The sequence below is a fragment of the Nannospalax galili genome, unplaced genomic scaffold (genome assembly GCF_000622305.1).
Source record: "Nannospalax galili isolate Female #2095 unplaced genomic scaffold, S.galili_v1.0 scaffold397, whole genome shotgun sequence".
NCBI lineage: Eukaryota > Metazoa > Chordata > Mammalia > Rodentia > Spalacidae > Nannospalax > Nannospalax galili.
In genome coordinates this window covers 4,705,843-4,726,113 of record NW_008341879.1, presented here as the reverse complement: position 1 = coordinate 4,726,113, position 20,271 = coordinate 4,705,843, and the positions used below count along the sequence as shown (strand labels likewise).

General features: G+C 42.4%; 1 protein-coding gene across 3 annotated transcripts in view; it reads left to right on the top strand.

Moving 5' to 3' along the window:
• Chd7 (chromodomain helicase DNA binding protein 7) overlaps positions 1 to 20,271 on the top strand; it is a 202,010-nt gene that overhangs the window by 33,781 nt on the left and 147,958 nt on the right. The window lies entirely within an intron of this gene.

The following is a 20,271-nucleotide window of genomic DNA, read 5'->3' as shown; positions in this document are numbered from 1 at the left end:
ACTTGGGTATCCTGAGATAAGTTCTTAGAAGGAACGTTACAGGGCCCCAGAAATGTTAATCCTGTGTTACAAGCTCTTGGATTGGCCCTGGAAAAGGTCTGACCAATTCACACTCCTTCAGTGGTGCAGAACCTGCCTACTTTTCTGTACCCACTGACTCTGAACATTAGTGCTCTTTGCCAGTGTGGTAGGGAGGCTGAGTATTGTTCTACTTGTTTCTGGCCTTTTGTGTTTCTTCAAGGCCTGCCTTCTCATCATTGTGCTGTAATCACTCCCTCTTGGGCATTCCAGTCAGGGAGAGGAGAGGTTAAGGCTCATCTCTGATTGCCAGCAGTGGCTTTTGGCAGGTTACTCAACCTGTAAGCTCTTAGTCTCCTTTCCTGTATCGGGAATGATGAGGATTAAATGGACTTGTGCATCCAAAGGTTTAGTAAAGGGTCTGACACATGTGTAAATGCCCAGGAACTGCCTCTCCCAGTGGCAGTACCACATGGGAAGTTACTTTCCCACTTTCTTCTCTTGCCTGTGGGGATCCTGAGCCTGTCTAGCTACTGTGCATCTCTGTCAGCACTTGGATTCCCTTTCAGTTGCTGTTCTGCAAGGTAGCCCCCTTTCTCTTTGTCTCTCTGAATCACAGGCTCTGCATCTGAGGCCCTGGTCTGAGGACCCTGGCAGGCAGCCTGAGCATAGTCTTCTGTTTGGTATTATGGACTAAATTGTGCATCTCTTCTAATTTTTATGCTAAAGCTTGTATTAGTCCCCAGTGTGGCTGTTTTGGAGAAGGTCTTTAGGAGTATATTAAAAGTTAAGTGAAGACATAATGATGGGGTCCTGATCCAGGATGATGGTGGCCTTATAAGCAAAAAAGAGTTCTCTTTCTGCTAGCTTAGAAGAAGCCGTGTGAGCACACAGAGATGGCTGCCTGAATGCCAGCAGAGCAGGCCTCAGAATGAAACCTACCTCATCATAACTTCAGACCTAGCCTCCAGAACTGTGAGACGCACATTTCTGTTGAAGCTGCTCTGTGGCATTGTGTGTGGAGCTTTGGCAGAGGTTCACTAGAAACCCACTATCAGGGCAGATGGGCGCCTGCTTTGGGCATTCTCGTTTCTAGGCTTCTAAGCCAGTGGTGCAAGCATCAGACTGCTTTTTCAGACACAGATTGTGTTCCTGATATACGAGATCTGGGTGGGTGTGAGGATACTTGTGGAGAACCGTTGTGCCAGGCAGTGTGTTGAGGGGTGTCAGGCAAGAGCTCAGAAGTCAGGTAGGGATGTTCTCACCATCCGCTGCACAAGAGGTCCATGCTTTTTGAGCTACTGTCTCACCATCTATAAACCGGAAAGAATGTTGATTACTGTTTTTCTCGTGAGATGATTCTGACTACAGTGTGATTAACACCTCTTGAGACTCCTCTGCTCTTCAGCCAGGGTGGTCAGGGTTGAGTAGGGGATGCAGCATTTTTTTTGCCAAAAGGAAAGAACAAATGAACACATTCTAGTGTAAACCACAAAAAACGTAAGGTGCCTCCTTTCTTTTCTCCACTGGGTACTGTCTGGTCATCTGCTTTGCTCACAGCCAGGACTCTTTTGAAAGTCACACATGTTAGCTTAAAAGCCCAAGTCTTAGCCGGTTGCACATTTGGATCTTCCCAGGCAGGGATGTCTGGATGTCTCTGCGACTGGCAGTGAAAGCTGTTGTGTTGCCTATGTGTGGCCCTGCTTGTCATGTCTTGGGTATTGTGCTTGAAAAGGTGGTTTTTGTTGTTGTTGTGTCATGCTTAAAGTGTTTTATGTTGTAAATATGATATATATGTTGTAAATATGTTTTATGTTGTAAATATGAATGTGTTTGTATTTTCTCTGTATGTCTTTATATGTACTTAAACATAAAATTTGAGGCGTATTGCATTTTCATTGATGTTATCTACCAGTGGTAAGGATGCTAGTCATTAAGAGCTGTGGATCTTTGCTGAGTGTCTCAAGACCGCCTTATATTCTTTTTTTTTAAAATTATTAGTATTTAAACATGCATGTAAGTGTGCCTATGTCACACAATGCCTGAGGAGGTCAGAAGAGGGTGTCAGATCCCCTGGAACTGGAGTTAGAATGGTTGTTAGCCTCCATGTGGGAGCTGGGAATCGAATCCGGGTTCTCTGCAAGAGCATCCAGTGCTCTTAACTGCTGAGCCATCTTTCCAGCCCCCAGATTATATTCTTGAGATCTCTGGAGAGCTTTTTGTATGAGATATATTGATTAATATTTATTATGATAGGTATTAAACCTGAAAAATTTACAAATAACTGTTTAATTCATTTAAAAACATTAAATCTATTAAATGTCAATCCAAATAACTTATTAAAAGTAATGATTTCCGAAAATATATAGCTTTCATGCAAAATAATTTTCTTAATCAAATTCAATAAATTTTGTGTAAAATAATTATCATTTTCTAAACCAAAAGTTCAGTGAGGATGAATGAGATTGCCTTATGTTTTTGTAGATCTTGCTAATACCTGCTTTCATACAGTGGAATATTAAGAGACAATTCCACATTCAGTATGTCTATGATTTGTCGGTTTGGTTGAAGACCATGAAGCAGATCTGGCTTTAGATGGGCATGTAACTGAAAAGAAAGGACTTTTAGGGTTAAAAAATTCTTTTGTTTGTTTTTGAGACGGGGATCTCACTATCTTGCCCAGGCTGGCCTTAAACTCTGAGGCTTAAATTTTCCACCACAAATTAGTTCAGCCTCCTGGCTAGCTGGGTCTACAGGTGTACACCTGGTGCCCAGTAGAAGGGAATATTTGAGCGGGCTTTATGGATAATTTGATATTACATCAAAAAACTGTGCAAGGCTTCTTGAAGGTTATTTGGTGTGTGAAAGCTAAAATCCTATCAGTGTGATTTCTGTGTTAGTTCACTAACACTTACTGGCCTGTCCTAGACTTTGAATGGGTCTCTCATTCACTCTGGTTTAGTAGCATCATTCACCGGTTGTTTGGAAAACACTGGTTCGGTGAAATGCATAAACCTTTCGAACGCTGACATTTCATTATGCTATATTTTAAAAACCAGAGAAGCCTTTTAAAAGCTATTGGAAAACTGTCAGTTTCATGGCAGTAGATGCAGGTTTTCCAAAGTTTTGATTTTTGCTTGAATGCTCAAATTTTATCATTGGCAAACAAAGCTGTCAATTGTTTTCCTTGAAGTGACAGATTATTTTGTTCATTTTTGTAACGCCTGCCAAATACGCAAGTCTGCAGAACCACAGTTTGTCAGTCACTTTCCTTCCAAGCAGAAATGGTGTTCTCTGAAAAAAGGTTGCCCCTCGGTTGTATAGTCTACTTCGCAATCTGCTTTTAACCAAATGGCTTCTGACAGCCACTGGAAGGTAGTGAGTCCAGAAGAGGGCAGGTCTCGGGTGTGGACTCAGGATTTGATGAAGAAAATGCTTTGCAGGTAAAGGGAAAAGTTCTCATAGCACAGCTGACTTAATACATTAAAATTATGAATATTATTGTTTGTTTGAGTCAGTGACTTTGGAGACAGGATGCCACATCCAAGTGGCAGTGCCAGTGGTTAGAAGGTTGTTAGAATGCCACTTTATTTGGAAGCTTGCTCCAGAGACTGCATTACATACTGCTTTCAAATTGGATGGCCTAAAATGTCTGTTAGCCTTTTTGCAATTGTGTATAAATGCAGTTGTTTAGTCTGAGAAGATGCCATTGCCAAACTGAACTGTGTGGATACACTCTTAGCATTTTAGGCTATTTCTCAGAGTGAATCCATCTCTGTGGAGTAAGCACTGTTCTCAGTCCTTTGTTCTTCCTGACTGACTGGTGACCTTGAACACAGCTCTTACCTTCCCATCTTTTCTTTATGGAGGCATGTGTTGACCTAGTTCTTAGTCTTTCAGCACTTATGTTCTGTGGTCATAGATTTGAGAAGCAAGAGAGCCAAATCCCCTCCACAGACGAGGATGGAGGGTTTGCCCAGCAGGTGTTTTTTTTTTCCTTCCTTAGGCTGAGGATTAAAACCAGGCATCCTGTATGCTAGACCAGTGCTCCATCAGTGTGGCACTCCCTCCGCCATGCTGTTGGGTTCTTTTGTGCATGTGGGACGTGGGGGTGTACATGGTTGAAGGTTCACATGCACATCTTTGTGCATGCATGTTAAAGTCAGAGGACACTTCAGGCATTGTTCCTCAGGATATGTTCACCTTGTCTTGTGGGACAGGGTGTCTTTCTGGCCTGGCTGGCTGGCCAGTGAGCTCCAGGGAGCCACCTATCTCTGCCTCCAGAGCACTAGGATTACAAAAGATGGTGTGATCAACTTTAATTTTTTTCCATTTATTTACCTATTTGTATGTGTGTGTGTGTGTGTGTGTGTGTGTGTGTGTGTGTGTATCAGAGTATATGAACAGTGTGTGTGAAGACAGAAGACAACTTTCAAGAGTCAGTTTTCTCTTTCTACTTTGTGAGTCTCGAGGATCAAACTCAGATTATCAGACTTGGTAGTAGTCTCCTTTACCCATTGAGCCTCTTTTTTTTTTTTTTTAATGCGGATGCTGGGGATTGAATTCAGGTCCTAATGCTTATGAGGCAAGCACTTTACCTACTGTGCTATCTACCTGGCCCCCTGATACTTGATTCTTTTTGGTTGGGAGCCTGAGACTTTAACAGCTGCTCCAACTCTATAGCCTAGTATCTGATTCTTAATGTAGAATAAGAATTCTGGGCATGGGTAAAGGCATTTAAATCTCATAAACTGTCAGCTCTTGAATAGACACCCAATATGTTTAGAGAATTAAACTGGAAACAAGCATTGTTGGATCAGTCATGTTGAGATTGGTGCAGGACAGGGGAGAGAACAGCTAATATTTGAGGACTGACTGCTATGTGCAAGGTGTTCTGATAGTTGCAGTGTGACATTTAGGTGAAATTGTAGCCCTTTTGTGGAGGTGGTGATGTGGTGACTGCATAGATGAGTTGCCTGTATGGAAAGCTGCTTTAGTTTGTGTGATGTAGAACATTCATTGGCATTTTCACTGCTGATATCCCAAGGTTCTTCTAGGTACTGTTCTTTACCCAGTCCCTCCCTAGCCATGAGATGCTCTGTTCCATTGTTCCCGATTACTATTTTAAGCTCCTCTTTAAATGGTGAAGATATGTCATAATTGGACATTAATCTTTGAGAAGCAGTGATTTCATAAATGAACTTTAACATTTATAAACTGAACTTTTGGCAATGGTCAGTAAAAACCAAGGATGAGAAATTGCTGGTGTTAAATCATGGACCTGTTTTGGAATGGGGCTGCCAGGCCTGTTAGCTATGTAAAACAGGGTAGATGAGCCTTGGGATTAGTTTAGACATTGGATGGGGCATGTAAATCTGGCGCTCAAGTGCTTCCAATTTGCCTTTCTATCTCAAGAGTCAGAAGCTCAAATTTTGGTGGATTATTTATTGAAAAGAACAATTATCTTTTATTCCCTCAACAAGCATGTTCATGAGTCTGTTTTATCCTAGTCACTACTATTAAGTACCAGAGGATTAAAAAAAAAAGGGTAGGAGAGGCCCTCCAAGGGGCCCCACAGTCTGGGCCTCCCAGAGCTGCTGGCCTCCCCTCTCCAGGGAGGGGACTGCTGGTTCCAAGCCCTGCAAATGTGAATCACAGATGCAATGCTCTGGTTCCAGATGTAGATCCTTAGCAATGGAGATGTTTTAAAGGAACTGGCTGGGATCTGCTGTGACAGTATAGAAGTTGGTGCAAAGGATGGCTTGGAGTTGTAATTTCTTGTGCTTTCTTGATGAGAGTGGCCTCTCATACCTGCAGTCAGGAACTCTGAGGAATGAAGTGTCCCAAGGTAGACCATCACGACTGACCACAGCTGAGAATAGAAATGTATGTATGCATTATCTCACTATCTCACTAGCATACTTTTGGATAGGTATTTGAAGTGGTTAAGTTATCCTCATAGCATACCTGGTGACATTTATCTGCTTCATTATTGGAAGAAGAAATTGTGGAGCTCAGTTGGCACTGAAGTTTTTTCAAGCCAATTTAAAATGGATGAAATGTGCTTAGGATGTGGTTCTTACATTGGAGCTTTATGAGCTATGTTACAGTTGTGTTCTGAACCCATGACTCGTCATCTTGACTCAAGGATTGCAGCTGTGTGGGAGACTGTGTTACTGGTGATTCTGGAAGGAGAGCAGCATATTTCCTGGCCTGCCTGCTTGCACTCTGCTCAGAAAGCTGCCGTTCCTGTCTTAGGACCCCAGGTGCACAGGAATCCTTTGCCCACAGATGTACACTGCCCCATTTCCCCCTTTGTAGGTGGGCTGGGACACATGGGTTCTCCCTGGTGCCTCTTCATAGGATTCTAAGAGAATGTATTGTGAGGAATTCGTTTGACACCAGAAGTACACAGTTTGTCTAGTAAAACTAAGTGCTAACAGTATGCGGAAGCAGTTACTTTAGAATTGTTACTAGTGCAGCATTTTAGTAATTTTACCTTTAAAACTGAAGCTTCACTGAACTACTGATTGAGTGTGTATTTGATGTATCTGTATAGTCACCTTTTCTATCAATTTTATCCGTGCTTCTTGAAATTCTGATGTTTTCAAAACTGTTTAGAAATACAAATTTCAGAAGAGGCCCATTGTGGTCAGTACATTTCCACTGCAAAGCTAGGCAGGTTAACTCCACCCTTAATCCCAGCACTCAGAAAGCAGAGGCAGGTGGATCTCTGTGAGTTAAAGGCCAGCCTGGAGAACAAAAACAACAAACAGGTTAGCATCCTGAAGTGCAGCACTTTCTCCTCACCACCCTGCAGGTAGGAAACCAAGAGCCAGAGATGCTGTGTGGCTGGATCAAGGCTACACAGCCTGGTTGACATATTTTGCAAAAGTTGTTTAAAAATTCCCAAATTATTTGATGAGCTTTTTATAATGGTTCCAGAGCCTAAAACATTAAGAAGTTTAGTTTATATGTGTACATGTGTTTAATAATGCATCTGTTTCTGCATGTCTTTGTGAATTCAAGAGCACATAAAAATGTTTTAAATTAAAAAAAAAAGTTCCAGGTGAAAGCAGAAAGCGCTTGATCTTAGTACTGATTATGTAGCCGTTCTGTATTTGGTGTTTTCTGTGAACAGTTCTGGTTTCTTCTTTAGGAATTAGGGACAGATTGCACTAACTGCACTTTACAAATGAACAAAAGAGGTGGTGCTAGAGCAGGTCATACACCTTCCCAGTGGTTCAGAGTGTCCTCCCCCTCCCCAGCTCTCTTCCTCCCTCCCCCCTCCCCTTCCTTTACCCAAATCTCCAGCTCTACCCCTCCTCTCCTCAACTTTCTTCTTCCTCCCACCTCTCCCTCCCTCTTTCCCCCCCATCTCTCTTCCTCCACTCCCTTCTTCCTCCCCTGTGTCTTTTTGAGACAGCATCTCTTAGTCCAGGTTGGTTTCAAGCTTGGCTAATGTAGTCAAGGATGACCTTGAACTCCTGATCTTCCTACCTCCTTGTCCCAGCTGCTGGAATTATAGGCATGTGCCACCATACTGGCTTATAGTCTCTTTAAAACAGACCCTTCACTCCTGCCTTCTCCTGAGTTCACGAAGCCAACTGAGTGCACTAGACTCTCTGCTTGTCCCCTTCTTCTGCCTTGGGCCTCCCCTTCCTGTTTCATTCTCTCTAACTGGTCCTGCCCCGACTTGGCATCTGTGCTGGTGTTTGTGCTTGTGTATCTTACCCAACAAATGTTTTCAGTGCTCACTAAAAGGTGGGCATTGTTGTATTTTTACAAATACTAGTATATTAATTCTCTTAATTCTTCTGAAATAAATACTGCTACTGCCCCCATTTTCTACTGAAGCTCAGAGAGGACCAGGAGCTGGGTTTGAATCCAGCTCCGTGTCTTCTGTTTCCATTTGAGTAGACTGAATGCTAGTTCTTTTTTTGTTTATTTGGTCTTTTTGAGACAGTCTTCTTGTAGCCCCAGATAGTCTGGAACTCACTATGTAGACCAGGCTGGCCTCTATCTCACAGAGATCTGCCAGCCTCTCCTCCTAAGTGCTGGGACTAAAGGTGTGCACCACCACTAGAATACTAGTTTTTGATCAGCTTTCTGTTTTCAGCTGGATGTTGGGAATAAGCTCCACTCCTCAGTGGAACCTGAGCCTCTGCAGTCACAATTTGATAGTACTGCTCTTAACAGGCACCAGTGCCTGGCATGGTGAGTGTGCCAAACTGTGCCTGTTTCCCTGTGTGTGCTGCTGGACACTGGAGCACTTGCTCTTTGTGGTGTCCTTGCCCTTGGTGTTTGCTTCTGCCTGAGTGCTGCCTCCTTGCCTGCCTTGCAGGTAGCTGTTGGCATCTCTTGGGATTCTGTCCTTGATTTTAGCTCTTGTCCTTCTATATCTTCTCTGACTGGTCTCATCCTCTCCAAGAGTTTGCCTGCCTTCTGTTTGTGAGTGGCTTAAGCAGCTGCATCTTCAGCTCAGCTTTCTCTGCTAAGCGCTTTGTTTTTATGGTGTACTGCGTCCGGAAGAGTCCTGTCCTCCTCGCATAAATCATCTTTCTTGTGTTCCCCACAGTTGAGACAGTGCTGTTAACCACTCACTCACCCAGGCCAGACACCCGCTGCCATCCTAGACCGTCCCTCAATCAAAAGCAGGGTGCATGGTTGGTGGCTCTCCCTCAGGCATGTCCATCTCCCTTTGGTCTTCTCTCTGAGTTCTCAAGACCATGTGCCTGACTCTAGTCTTGCACTAAGTCCTACCTCCCCCAGTCTATGTTATGCATTTTAGTGACTGTGATTCTGAGATAGGTATCTTTCTTTTCTTTGCTTTTTTTAAATTTGGGTTTTGAAATTTTTTTTTTAAAAAAATTGTTTTATGTGTATGCGTGTATTGCCTGCATATAGGTAAGTGCACCCATGTCGTGCAGTGCCCAAGGAAGTCAGAAGAGGCCATCAGATCCCCCTGGAACTGGAGTTACAGACAGTTGTTAGCTGCCATGTGGGTGCTGGGATTCGAACCTGAGTCTTCTGCAAGAACAGTCAGTGTTCTTAACTGCTGACCCATCTTTCCAGCCCCTGAAATAGGTATCTTTCTGCAAAGCATAACTTGGACTCCTTGACTTCAGGCTAGATTATAGGACCTTTGTGGTCTGGTGTCCCCTTAGCCTTCCCGTGAGGTGTGCAGACATCTGTGTTTGCATTGCTTCCCTCAGCCACAGGGAAGAACTTCAGCCTGGGCAGCTTCTACTCAGCTTCTCTACCTGCCTACTTGCTCTTTGGGCTTAGCTAATTAGGTCTGTAGACTAGCTTTGTCTTTACATCTTTCATTAGCTTTTAGTGTTGGAGATAGAACTAAGAGCTTTGCAAATGATGAACACATGTTCTAATCCCCCTGTTCTTGTCTGTGAATTTTGCATCGTGACTAAAGAGCTCTGTATTTGCTGCACGTAGTTCAGTGGACGCAGCCACAAGACTGAGACGCTCTGGGTATAGCCAGTGACAGAGGAACTGAATTTTTGAAATTTTATTTAAGGGCTGGGGATGTAGCTTAGTTAATAGAGTGCTTGCCTGGCGCTTCTTTTTGGGGGCTTCAGTGTAGGTAGAAGGTTGCTGGGTTCCTCAGCCCCTTGGTGCCCTCCCCCTCCCCATTTGTGAAGGTTAGAGCAGGTCATCACAGAAGCAAGGAGCTGTAAAGTTAGAAAGGTGGGGGGGGGCATGCTGTTCTTCTGAACGGGTGGAGACATGCAGGATGTAACTCCTCTGAGTTCAAGTCCTCCCGTGTGAGGACAGCCTTAAGCAGGCAAAGCAGCCATCGCCTCTTCTGTCTTTTGTGTTGGAAGAGAAGGTATTAGGAATATGCTGACATGTTATAGATGGCTAATTCCGCGAACACTTCTTAGGCACTGAGTATGGCATTGAGAGTGTACAGTGATAGACATAACTGCAGGGTCTTTCTTAATATGCTCACCCATGGGGGACCCTGGGCATATTTATAGAGACATAGCAGAGAGTATTGAAATGGTTTGTAATGAAAGCAATAGCAAAATGCAGTCCATAGTTACAGCTTAACCTTTAAAAAAGGCGTTGTTTATTCAAAGAAAAAATAGGAAAAATGGAAAGGACTCTGTTATAAAGAAACGGAAATCTAAGCTGGGTGTGGTGGCACACACCTGTAGTCCCAGCACTTGGGAGGCAGAGGCAAGTGGATCTCTGTGAGTTCAAGGCCAGCCTGGTCTACATAGTGAGTTCCAGGACAGCTGGGGTTACAGAGGGACCCTGTCTTAAAAGACCAAAAACAAAAAAAAAAAAAAAAAAAAAAAAAAAAAAAAAAAAAAAAAGAAACAGAAATCTTATGTGAAAGTCATGATACATGACTAATAAGGCAATGTGCACTAATTACTGAGCTCGTAAGCAGCTAATACAGATCATTTGGGTACTGGTGGTCCAAGTAATTTCAAGTTCAAGTACAAAGTGGTATTTTTTTTTTTTTTTTGGTTTTTTTGAGACAGGGTCTCTTTGTAGCCCCCACTGTCCTGGAACTCACTATGTAGACCAGGCTTGCCTTGGACTCACAGAGATCAACTTGCCTCTGCCTCCTGAGTGCTGGGATTAAAGGCGTGTGCCACCATACTTGGTTTTAAGAACATTTATTATTTTTATCTTATGTGTATGAGTGTATTGCCTGCATGTATGTGAGTGCACCTGTGTCATGCAATGCCGCGGAGGTCAGAAGAGAGCTTTGGATTCCCCTGGAACTGGAGTTAAGGACAGTTCATGTCTGCCATGTGGGTGCTGGGAATCGAACCCAGGTCCTCTGCAAGAGCAGTCAGTGCTCTTAACTGCTGAGCCATCTCTCCAGCCCCCAAGAACTTTTACCAGAAGCTGTCTTGCTACTTTAGGGCAGCAATTTTAAGACCAGGAAACCTTGTCAGCTTAGTACTCCATGGTACTCCAGATGAGTGCCTGGTAACACAGGGTGCCTGTGATAGGCCTCTGAAGCTAAAAATTAAGATGTGACCTGTCAGAACAGGAGCTGCTCTTTCTAGGTATCAGAGGTAGTCTGGAAGATTCGAAGGGGGCACTCATTACTCTATTTTATAGGACACTTTGATGTACACACGTAATCTTGAAGGCTGTTTTAGAAAATCTGAGGTATGATTGCCATAGCCACTGGTTTCTATAGGCATGAAACCTTGGAGATAGTGAAATATATTTACTGTCTCCCTCTCTCCATTCCCCTTCCTCCTATCCCCATCCTTCCCTCCTTTCCCCCTTGTCCAGATTGTCCTCAAATTCAGAGACTCACCTGCCTCTACCTGCTGAGTGCTGGGATTAAAGGTCTGTGCTTGTGAAATATTTAAATTCTTCAGAATTGTTTTAAAGAAGGAAAGACTATTTTCAAGTTATCTCTGAGAAATGGTCACAAGGTAGAGAATTTCCTATGTTCAGGGATATGGTAGATACAGGGAATGGAACTTGAAATGCAGTTAGATAGAATGTGACATAAATATGATTACTGATAATTTAGACTTATCTGGATCATAATTTCATTAGCAACTGATACATAGGTAAGCTTGGAAATCATAAAAATGGGCAAATGCAGCAGTATGAGATTTTAGTAAAGTCTGTATTTTAAGGCCACATATGTGTCTGGTTCTTTGTGTAATTGCTGATTAAAGCAAGTACAAAAGTCAGTTGTAAAACATCATAGGTAACTGACTCATTTTGACTGTCCTTGCAACGTGAAGCACACCACATCTGGTAGTAGGCATCTTCCTGTTGTTCCTTACTTTCTGTAATAAGGGTTCTCTTTTTTGCCAACTTAGGGTGTACCTAAAAATTAAACTATGATCAGAATGGACGCATTGCAGACATTTGAGACTTAAACATCTCTTTTCCAACTGAAATATAAAATTTACCTGCAAGTTAGAATAACATCCTAATTCTAGTAATCTTACATACTTATATGTAAAACTAGAATTGGCTTATCTAGTGATTCTTGGTAAATAGACAGGAGAATCATGTCATCACAGTCATCTTTCAAAAAACCCTGGTGATGTAGAAAAATGAGAGGATTTGTTACAAATGCATTATATAAAAAATTAGATTTAGCTTATGAGTTAATTTGCTTAGATGCTATAAAAAGTGTTTCATGTAGTTAACTTTCCTGTAGCATATAGCTATTTTGGGGAAGGAAACCCAGAAGAATGCTGTGGGATGAGAGAAGACAGTGCAGAGTTGAGGCTTGGCTGGAATGTAGACGGACACAAAAAGCTTAAGGAGAACAGCCTTTTGTTTTTTATCATATATTATTATGAGTGAAGGCATTAAATGAGCCAAAAGATTTTTCAGGTCAGTTTAGCTGTGTGAAACTGATAGTTTTGATTATTCTAGAACCTACTCATATTTATGGTAAATGTGTATGTAAAAATGTTTTAAAACTATGTTAAATGCTGAAATGATTATGAAATACCGGGTATGAAACTATTTGGTATATATTGTAACCTTAATTCCATGTCATTTGTCAACATAATTTATTTGAAATAGGAATTTAGTACTTAACTCACTGAACGAGTTACCTTTATATTCTGCCATTTTCTTCTTCCTATAGATTTAACCTTTCTGAGATTACATAGTTTTCTAAAATACTTTCCCTGGTATTCTTCCAAAGAGCTTGTTTTCCTTTACACTTCACTTCCATTGCTATGCTGCTTGCTTCTCTGGAAATCTGATCTTAAATGATTTCTTGAATTTGTCTTTTGCATAAAATCTGCTACCTAAGGCATCAGCCCTAGGAAGCCCCTTACTTGCTAAGGGACCACTGCCCTCTGTCCACTTGACGCTGCCTGCCTTGTGCTTAGTTATTAATGGCAGATAAGGCTCCCTTTGGGCACATGTACACTGCCCTAGCAAAGAGAATCAATTCTTTTCAGCTATAATGCTGCTGAAAGCTTTGCATTTTTTGTTTCTTAAATAAGGGAAATAATTTTTATAGTGTATATAGTTCTAAAGACCCTCTAGTTCTGCCTTTTAAACCATGTGGCTTGAATATACCTTAAAGAAAAGATGCCTTTCAGCTTCCCAGAACCTTTTCAATGCAAAATAATATAGGAAATGTCCAGTTCAGGTAGCTGGTTTAGTTGCAAAAAGTGTATCAAAGTGCGGTTCCCACAAGAGTACTTGGCTGCCCTTAGTGTGTCCTTGCCTCACCTCTGGTGTCCTTTATGGCTCTGGTTATAGGAGTTTGGGATGCCTGGGTCCCTGAAAGAGGATGGGCCTAGGAAAGCTTTTTTCCTCTTTGTCTTCTTGCATGCCCATTCATTACAGGCTTCTTACTCAGAGGGATAGGGGTGTGTGTGTGTGTGTGTGTGTGTGTGTGTGTGTGTGTGTGTGTATAAAATCAGTAGCTGGAAATAAGTCTAAAATAGGAAAAATTTTTCTAATGGTAATTTTTTTTTTTATTAGGCTGACAAACGTGATGTCATTGGCCTCTATGCACCAACAAGCTTTGTTTGTTTAAAGTATCCCAGGCTGTTTTACAACATTAAGTAAGATACATGCTAGCAACCAGGAAGTTTTATAAAAGTTATATTACTCTTCTCTCTGTATTATAAACATCTTTGCCAGGAGGGTTGAGATAAATCTCCGAAGTTTAATTTTACCCCCAACTTAAATATGTTAATTATAAACTTTCTTATTTCTGGATCTGTTTTTTTCACTTGCTTTTCGCTCTTCTGTATTGAAGTTAAAATATTAAAGATAACAGTAAAAAGTTATGAGATAGATGCACATTTGTTTATATACATGGATACAGTGTGTTAGATATATATATATATACATACATACACACACATATGTATAAACAATGTGTTCCCATATCTTGTGTGCCATTTAATGTTGTTGTTACGAGAATGTGTGACAGCCTTTGTGGAACCATGCTAAGTTGTGTGGGATACAAAGACCATGCTGGATGTGTTTCTCTAGTATCTGTGGTAGTAGGTTAGCTGTCACTGAACTTAGATCAGGGAGCTTGTGAGCTGAATTAAGGAGCTGACTTCAGGGAGTGATGGTTAAGACCAAGTTGCAGTGTAAAAGCCTTTCTCTGAAGAATGCAATTTCCATGATTTTTATACTAGAGTAGCACAACTTGGGTATGGGGCAATATGATCTTTTGGTCATTAAAAAAGTGCTATGGCTACTCAATGTCTAAGTTGTTAGCCTACTACTGTTTGATTTTGTTGCCTTTAAAGCAAACATTAGCTTTCAGCACTGAATGGGGGTGGGGAGAATCTTCATCTGAAAGGCAGCTCAGAATATCCAGATACTTCAAGCTTATGTAGAAATAACTGTAAGATTTCTGCAAGAAACCTGTGAAATAGTATGTTATGTAACATAGCACTAGGCTCTTGTTAACTCTGTTTTTTGCTCACAGAGATGTTTGGTATGCAAATAGATATATCCTTAAAAGTAAACCATCTTTAGATGTCCACTGTGCATACACTATTATGAATGACAATTTCTCAGTAAGGACTAGTGATCCTTTTGGATAAAGGCAGTGCGGTTTGTCAGTCACAAATGCCAGGATTGCCTTTCTTTGTTTCAGTGCTTTGTTTTTCAGTTTCTTGGCTCTCTGGGACAGGTGTCACCCATTCTTACTGTTCTCACCTTGAGTGGTTGGTCCATGCTGTGGTAGAGGAAAAACGAGTTTGAGAGCAGGATGTCCCAGTGTTCACATGTAGAGTTGTTGCTGGGAGCAAACTTAAGAATGGGAAGTCTGAGATTGTGTATCTTGCATAGCTCATAGAGGTGCCAGCATTTTGTCCTCAGACCCTACCTCAGCTTGCAAGGCAAGGCTCTAGTCTCCAGGAAGAGAGGCAGGAAAGCAAGAAAATGCATCTGTGTGCCTGGCACTTTTGTGGCCCTTGACTGGGTATTGTAGTGTGTTTGTACCAGGGAGGAGGAAGTGTCTGGAAGCGTCTTCAGACAGGTGCTAACAAGGGTCCTAGATGGAAAAGAGGCCAGGCTGCAGTTAGAAGATAAGGAGAGCAGAGCAGACTGCAGGCCAGAAAGCAGAGGGATGGTTGGGCAGCTTCCAGGGTTTGAGATACCTTAGGGGTGGTATATGTGAGTGTCAGGGGGCAGAGGGAAAGGAATTTGGGGAGTTCAGAATGAAGGGACACATGGGAATCATAATTCCAGAATGCCATTCAGTCACAGTGAAGCATTTGGACAGGATCCTGAAAGCCAAGGGAGAGGCCTTTGAGGATTTCATAGAAGCAGGACATGACTCTCAGCACTTTGGAGGCTTATTCATTAGTGTGACTTGGGTGAACCAGTTCAGCTTTTAATTCTTCGTTCTTCACTAAACCATGAAGGCTTAACTCTGTAGCAGAGTCAGTCTGAGTGAAAAGGAAGAAGGGGGGGGGGGGGGGGGGGGGGGCGGCAGCAAGTCAGGATGAACAAGTTGAGCACTGCATGGAGTGTGCAGAGTACTTGGGGATCTGCTAGAGCAGCAAGCTGCCTGAGGATGGGGCCATGTCCATTTTGTTCAGTATTGTATATGCAGTGTATCAGATGTTTTATATCTGTGAGATTGGGGAAATAAATGAAAGTCATCAATGCTATCTTTGTCACAGTTTAAAAAATTACTTTGTGGTTGTAGGGGTCCAACTCAGGACCTCATCTTGCCAAGCAGACAGTCTACCACTAACTACCCCAGTTTTATTTTTAATACTGTGTTTGGACCAATGATAGACCTTCAGAAGGAATCCCCATGCTTTGAAATCCTTTTCTCTATAGTTAAGAACCAGTCCTAGCACAGTGAAAATTATCAGGAAGTAGAAATCAAGGGCATGGTGGCACATACCTTTAATCCCAGCAGTCAGGAGGCAGAGGCAAGTGGATCTTTGTGAGATCAAGGCCAGCCTGATCTACATAGCAAGTTCCAGGCCAGCTGGGGCTATAGAGAGACTGTCTTGAAACAACAACCAATCAAGCAAGTAACTCCCCCCCCCCCCCAAAAAAAACCCCCAAAAAAAAGAAAAAGGCGAGACAAAACAAAAAGAAAAAACTTTTCGGGGGGAGAGAGAGAAAGAACATATAAAACAAAAACCCCCCCCCCCCCCAAAAAAAAACCCCATAAAAACGGAAAACGGCAGCAACAACAAAAATGGAAATCTATGTTGGGAGATAGAGAAAGGAGAAATTTTGTGGGTTGAAAGTGTAGCTAACATGAAAGTAGATATATAGATGGAAAGGCCATCACACATTGTACCCCAAGGGACGATACAGGCCTTTGAAAGAATACTAACCTCTAAATAGGAGAAAAACCCTTCCTGAAAATGGATTGGCGCTTTTCAATATGGTCTTTTTCTCAAATGACCTACGAGAAAAAATGTCCAGTACTGCTGTCCTCTGGGCTTTCTGCACTGACAGAGGTACCCCTCACATGCAATGTCTGACAAGTGGCTGACAACCACATGTGGCTGCTGAACACTTGAGTGTGGCTTGTGAAAGTAGGAGCGAAATTGAAATTTTATTTACTTTCAATGATTTCAAATAGCGCCATGTGGCTGCTTGCTCAGGCAGCACAATTGTAGCCCATCAGCAATGTCCAAGCATACTAATTAGGAATAAAATGTGGTTTTGGCCAGAGAGTTCCGGAAGGGCACCATTTGGTCCAGGAGGCAACTCTGAAACTGACTTGTGATGAACTGATGTGCTGGTGTTGGTAATTTGGAGGCATTTCCTGATTCCTTTATCTGGGTGCTTGTCAGTTGGACGAATGCCTTCCCCAACAACAAGCTTTGGCCCCAAGGGGCTTTCCTCTTTCCAAGTTGGCTGCTTGAGCCTGGGTTGGGGGCAGGGAGATGGCTGCCCATGGGGTATGTTTGAGGCTTTCAGTTTGAGTTGAAGTTCAGCAGTGAGTCCTTTATCTTCTGTGTGTGCACCTATCAGCATGTGGACCCCATCCCCTCTCTTGATAGTGCTGTCACCTTGGTAACTGAGTGGCCTCTTTATGGGTTGGGGTGAGGGTGGTGATACGCTGTTTTCCAGCTGCTAGACATTTCTTTAGATACATACTTAACTCCCTCCAGAATCTTGGTCAGTTCTTTTTAGGTCTTTTGGAGGTAGAGGAGAGAGGAGAGGTTGACAGAAGATGCAAGGCAAGCGATAGAGCATCAAAATAATCTTTGGTATTTAGCAGGCTTTACCCTAGGAGTTCATACTTAGCTAGGTGTGTTGGACATTTATGGAAGAATTTTCTTTGGGATGATATTTTCCCATCCAGATGGTTGAAGTACAGGAAATACTTTGCTCTTGAAAGGTGTTTTAAATTCACCTGTTTCTTTGCTAGGCTTCTAGTCTATTCTTGTGATATAAAAAGTTGTATGTCTCTTTCCCTCAAACACATGCACTTATGAACTCTCCTGTAGCTCACATCTCAAGCTTCATATTTTGGGTTAAATGGAAATTATTAAAATTCAGTGTACTTTTGGGGGGCTACTTTTAAAATGTGGCTAGTAGAACGTAAACAGTTACCTATTTGTGACTTCTACTTGTGGCCTCTTGACCTTGTGAACTAAGCATAGGAAATGCAGACATTGAGCAAGGGAGGGCTTCAAAATGCAGTTTTAAAAACAAAAAATGGCATGTTGCAGCTGCGACTTGGGAAAGTGGGCATTCACATGGTCTTGATCAAATTAAAAAAATGACCAAAATAATTTAATTAGGTTAGCTCAAATCAGAAGTATTAACTATAGCTCCCAGATGGATTCTTGGCACAGTTGCTGTAGGTCTAGAGGTCAGAAAAGAGGCAAGAAGGCGTTGGTGGTGGCCTGAGTGCCAGCAGTCACTGTGGATAGATTGTAAAGCCACGGGGTTTGAACTCCTTTTGCCTGGGGCTCACCTGAGTGTGGTCACAGCTGTGGTGGGTGACATGCTTACTTGATACCATGTAATGCTGGCGATTTTCATGCCCCTGGGAATGGAGTCTTAATGGGAATGAGTAGGGAACTGGAAGGAGAGGAACAAAGCCAAGTGTTGGATACAATTACTCTCACTGAGGGCTCTGTTTTGTCTCTTTGCCTATAGCAACTTCTTTTCCCCCTTCTGCTGGGCCCTGAGCAGATAAAAAGCAAGTGCCTTTTCCACTACTGCTGCTCTCTAAGCTGGCTCTGCCCTGACCCTGGCTCAATGGACTTGCAAGAGAAGGCACCAGGGGCCTTCTGTGTTCCCTTTCCCTGAGGGTAGAGGGGGACAAGGTCCATCCAGGCAGTGGCATTTCCCTCCATGACACTTGGGGAACCCTAGAGGATGAAGCTGTTAGGTTAGAAAACAAGGCCTTCCTGGACATTTAAGTAACATTTTTTAAGGCTAATATGAAAGGTGATATGGTAAGTGGTCTGTGTGGCTGGTTTAAGCCATTATCAAGTCCACTCCAGTATTTATTTTCTTGAAAGTTAGAGTGAGCCTTGAATAAGTGAAGACTGACTGTTTAAGCTTTTAAGGCACAAATCCAATTTATAAATATTTGTTGCATTTGACACTGGTGATTTCTACTCCTTACTCTGGGTTTTGAGTAGTTTTGCAGAAAAGCAGCATGTTTTCAGCAAAGTGGCTTTCATGCATACCTGGTTCTCTCCTGTCTGACCTCTGTATTTGGAGAAAGTAGATCAGAAAATTTATGCCAGTTAGTGGCAGAGTGAGGAGACCTTTGACGTTAGCTGACAGCTGTCACCTGAAAGCTAGGGACCTGGAGACCCTCTCAGGTGTCACGCCTGTAGTCCTGACAGTGAGCAGGAATGTTGTTTACATTTTCTGTAAGCAAAGTCTCCCCTTGTTAGAATATGTTAGAGTGGGGCAGGTAGAAATGGAACTTTATCTGCCTTATGGGGTAACTCCACCGCAGACTTGTTTATTACCATATCCTTGAAGAAGTCTACAGTAGAGTTTATGACTGAGTCTGTTTAGAGCATCACTCTGGAAATTCTTCATGATTTTTTTTTTCAAGTAGGTCAGTATCACATAATCTTAATGTGCTTATAAGAGGGAAAATGAGTTAAATTCCAAAGATGTCTAAGATTTCAAGCATTTTTCATATGTGAATTAGCTCTTTATTAGGTTGCTGGTTTAATAAGCAGTGAACAAAAACACTTTCCTGTTTTGGTTGTTGAAGTATTCTTCAAATCAAATTGGCTATTTTAGTCTGACCCCAAATCTATCAGAGTTTGTAGAGAACTGGGTAACCGTGCTGTGTGCTGTTTGCACAAGATGTAGAGGGCTGCGCCTCTTCAGCCCTCTTGCTTCCGCTGTGTCCCGCTTTGTCTTATAAGGTGTGGAAGAGGTCTGTGTGGATATTTTGAACTTTATTCTGTTAAGTAATACTCAGTTTTGATTAGTCTGTGGAGAGGTCTCTGTCTAAAGAACAATCATTGTCCACCAGCTAATTTCCCTGAGCAATCACTTGGGGTCTTGATCCCTCACCAGAGCCCTAGTGTCTGCTGGTGAATATACGAACCTGGGCCTGAGGCCTGCTGCCACATCATAGGTCTGGAGCATGGTGGGCCCACAGCCATGAATGAAATTGGTCCTCTTGGAGAATGAAAGCTTTTCTTACGGTCTCTTTCTTAATGTTGCCTATTCGTGCTATTAAGCATAATGAAATTATGAATTTATTGTGCTGTTCTCAAGCCTGCTTTTCGGCCTCATTATGGGTGCTTTCTTGTTAGATGCCTCTGTTGCTGTTACATAGTTGTATGTGGGCTGTAAATATCTAATTTGTGCAAAATGACTGATTTTGATATTTGTATAATCCTCTAGTCAATTTAACTAAGTTGGGCTTTTCGCAGCCCTTGGTGCTGCGCTCATCTGATTACACTGCTCAGGGGAGTGAGGTTAAGGGCGGCTGTTGGTAACCAGAGCATTTCCAGGGCTTTAGTTCAGCAGATGGGCTGCTTGGCTATATTCATACATCTGCTTGCCTGCTGTGGCAGCTGCTGCTGCTTCATGTTGTGTTCTTTTGTTCTGTTCCATCCAAGAATGGAACGCTAGGAAGTGTAGTGAATGGATTAATTTAAGGTTAAGGTTAGTGTTTTGCTTGCCTTCTAAGTAACTGATCATAATAATGCTTCTGGTAGAACTAATGAGTTTCTCTTAAAGTGAACTAGATTTATAAAACACAGCCCAGTGAGGGGGCTAGATTAGTATTGTTGATGGAAACCAAATTCAAGTGTGTAAAATACTGGCAGT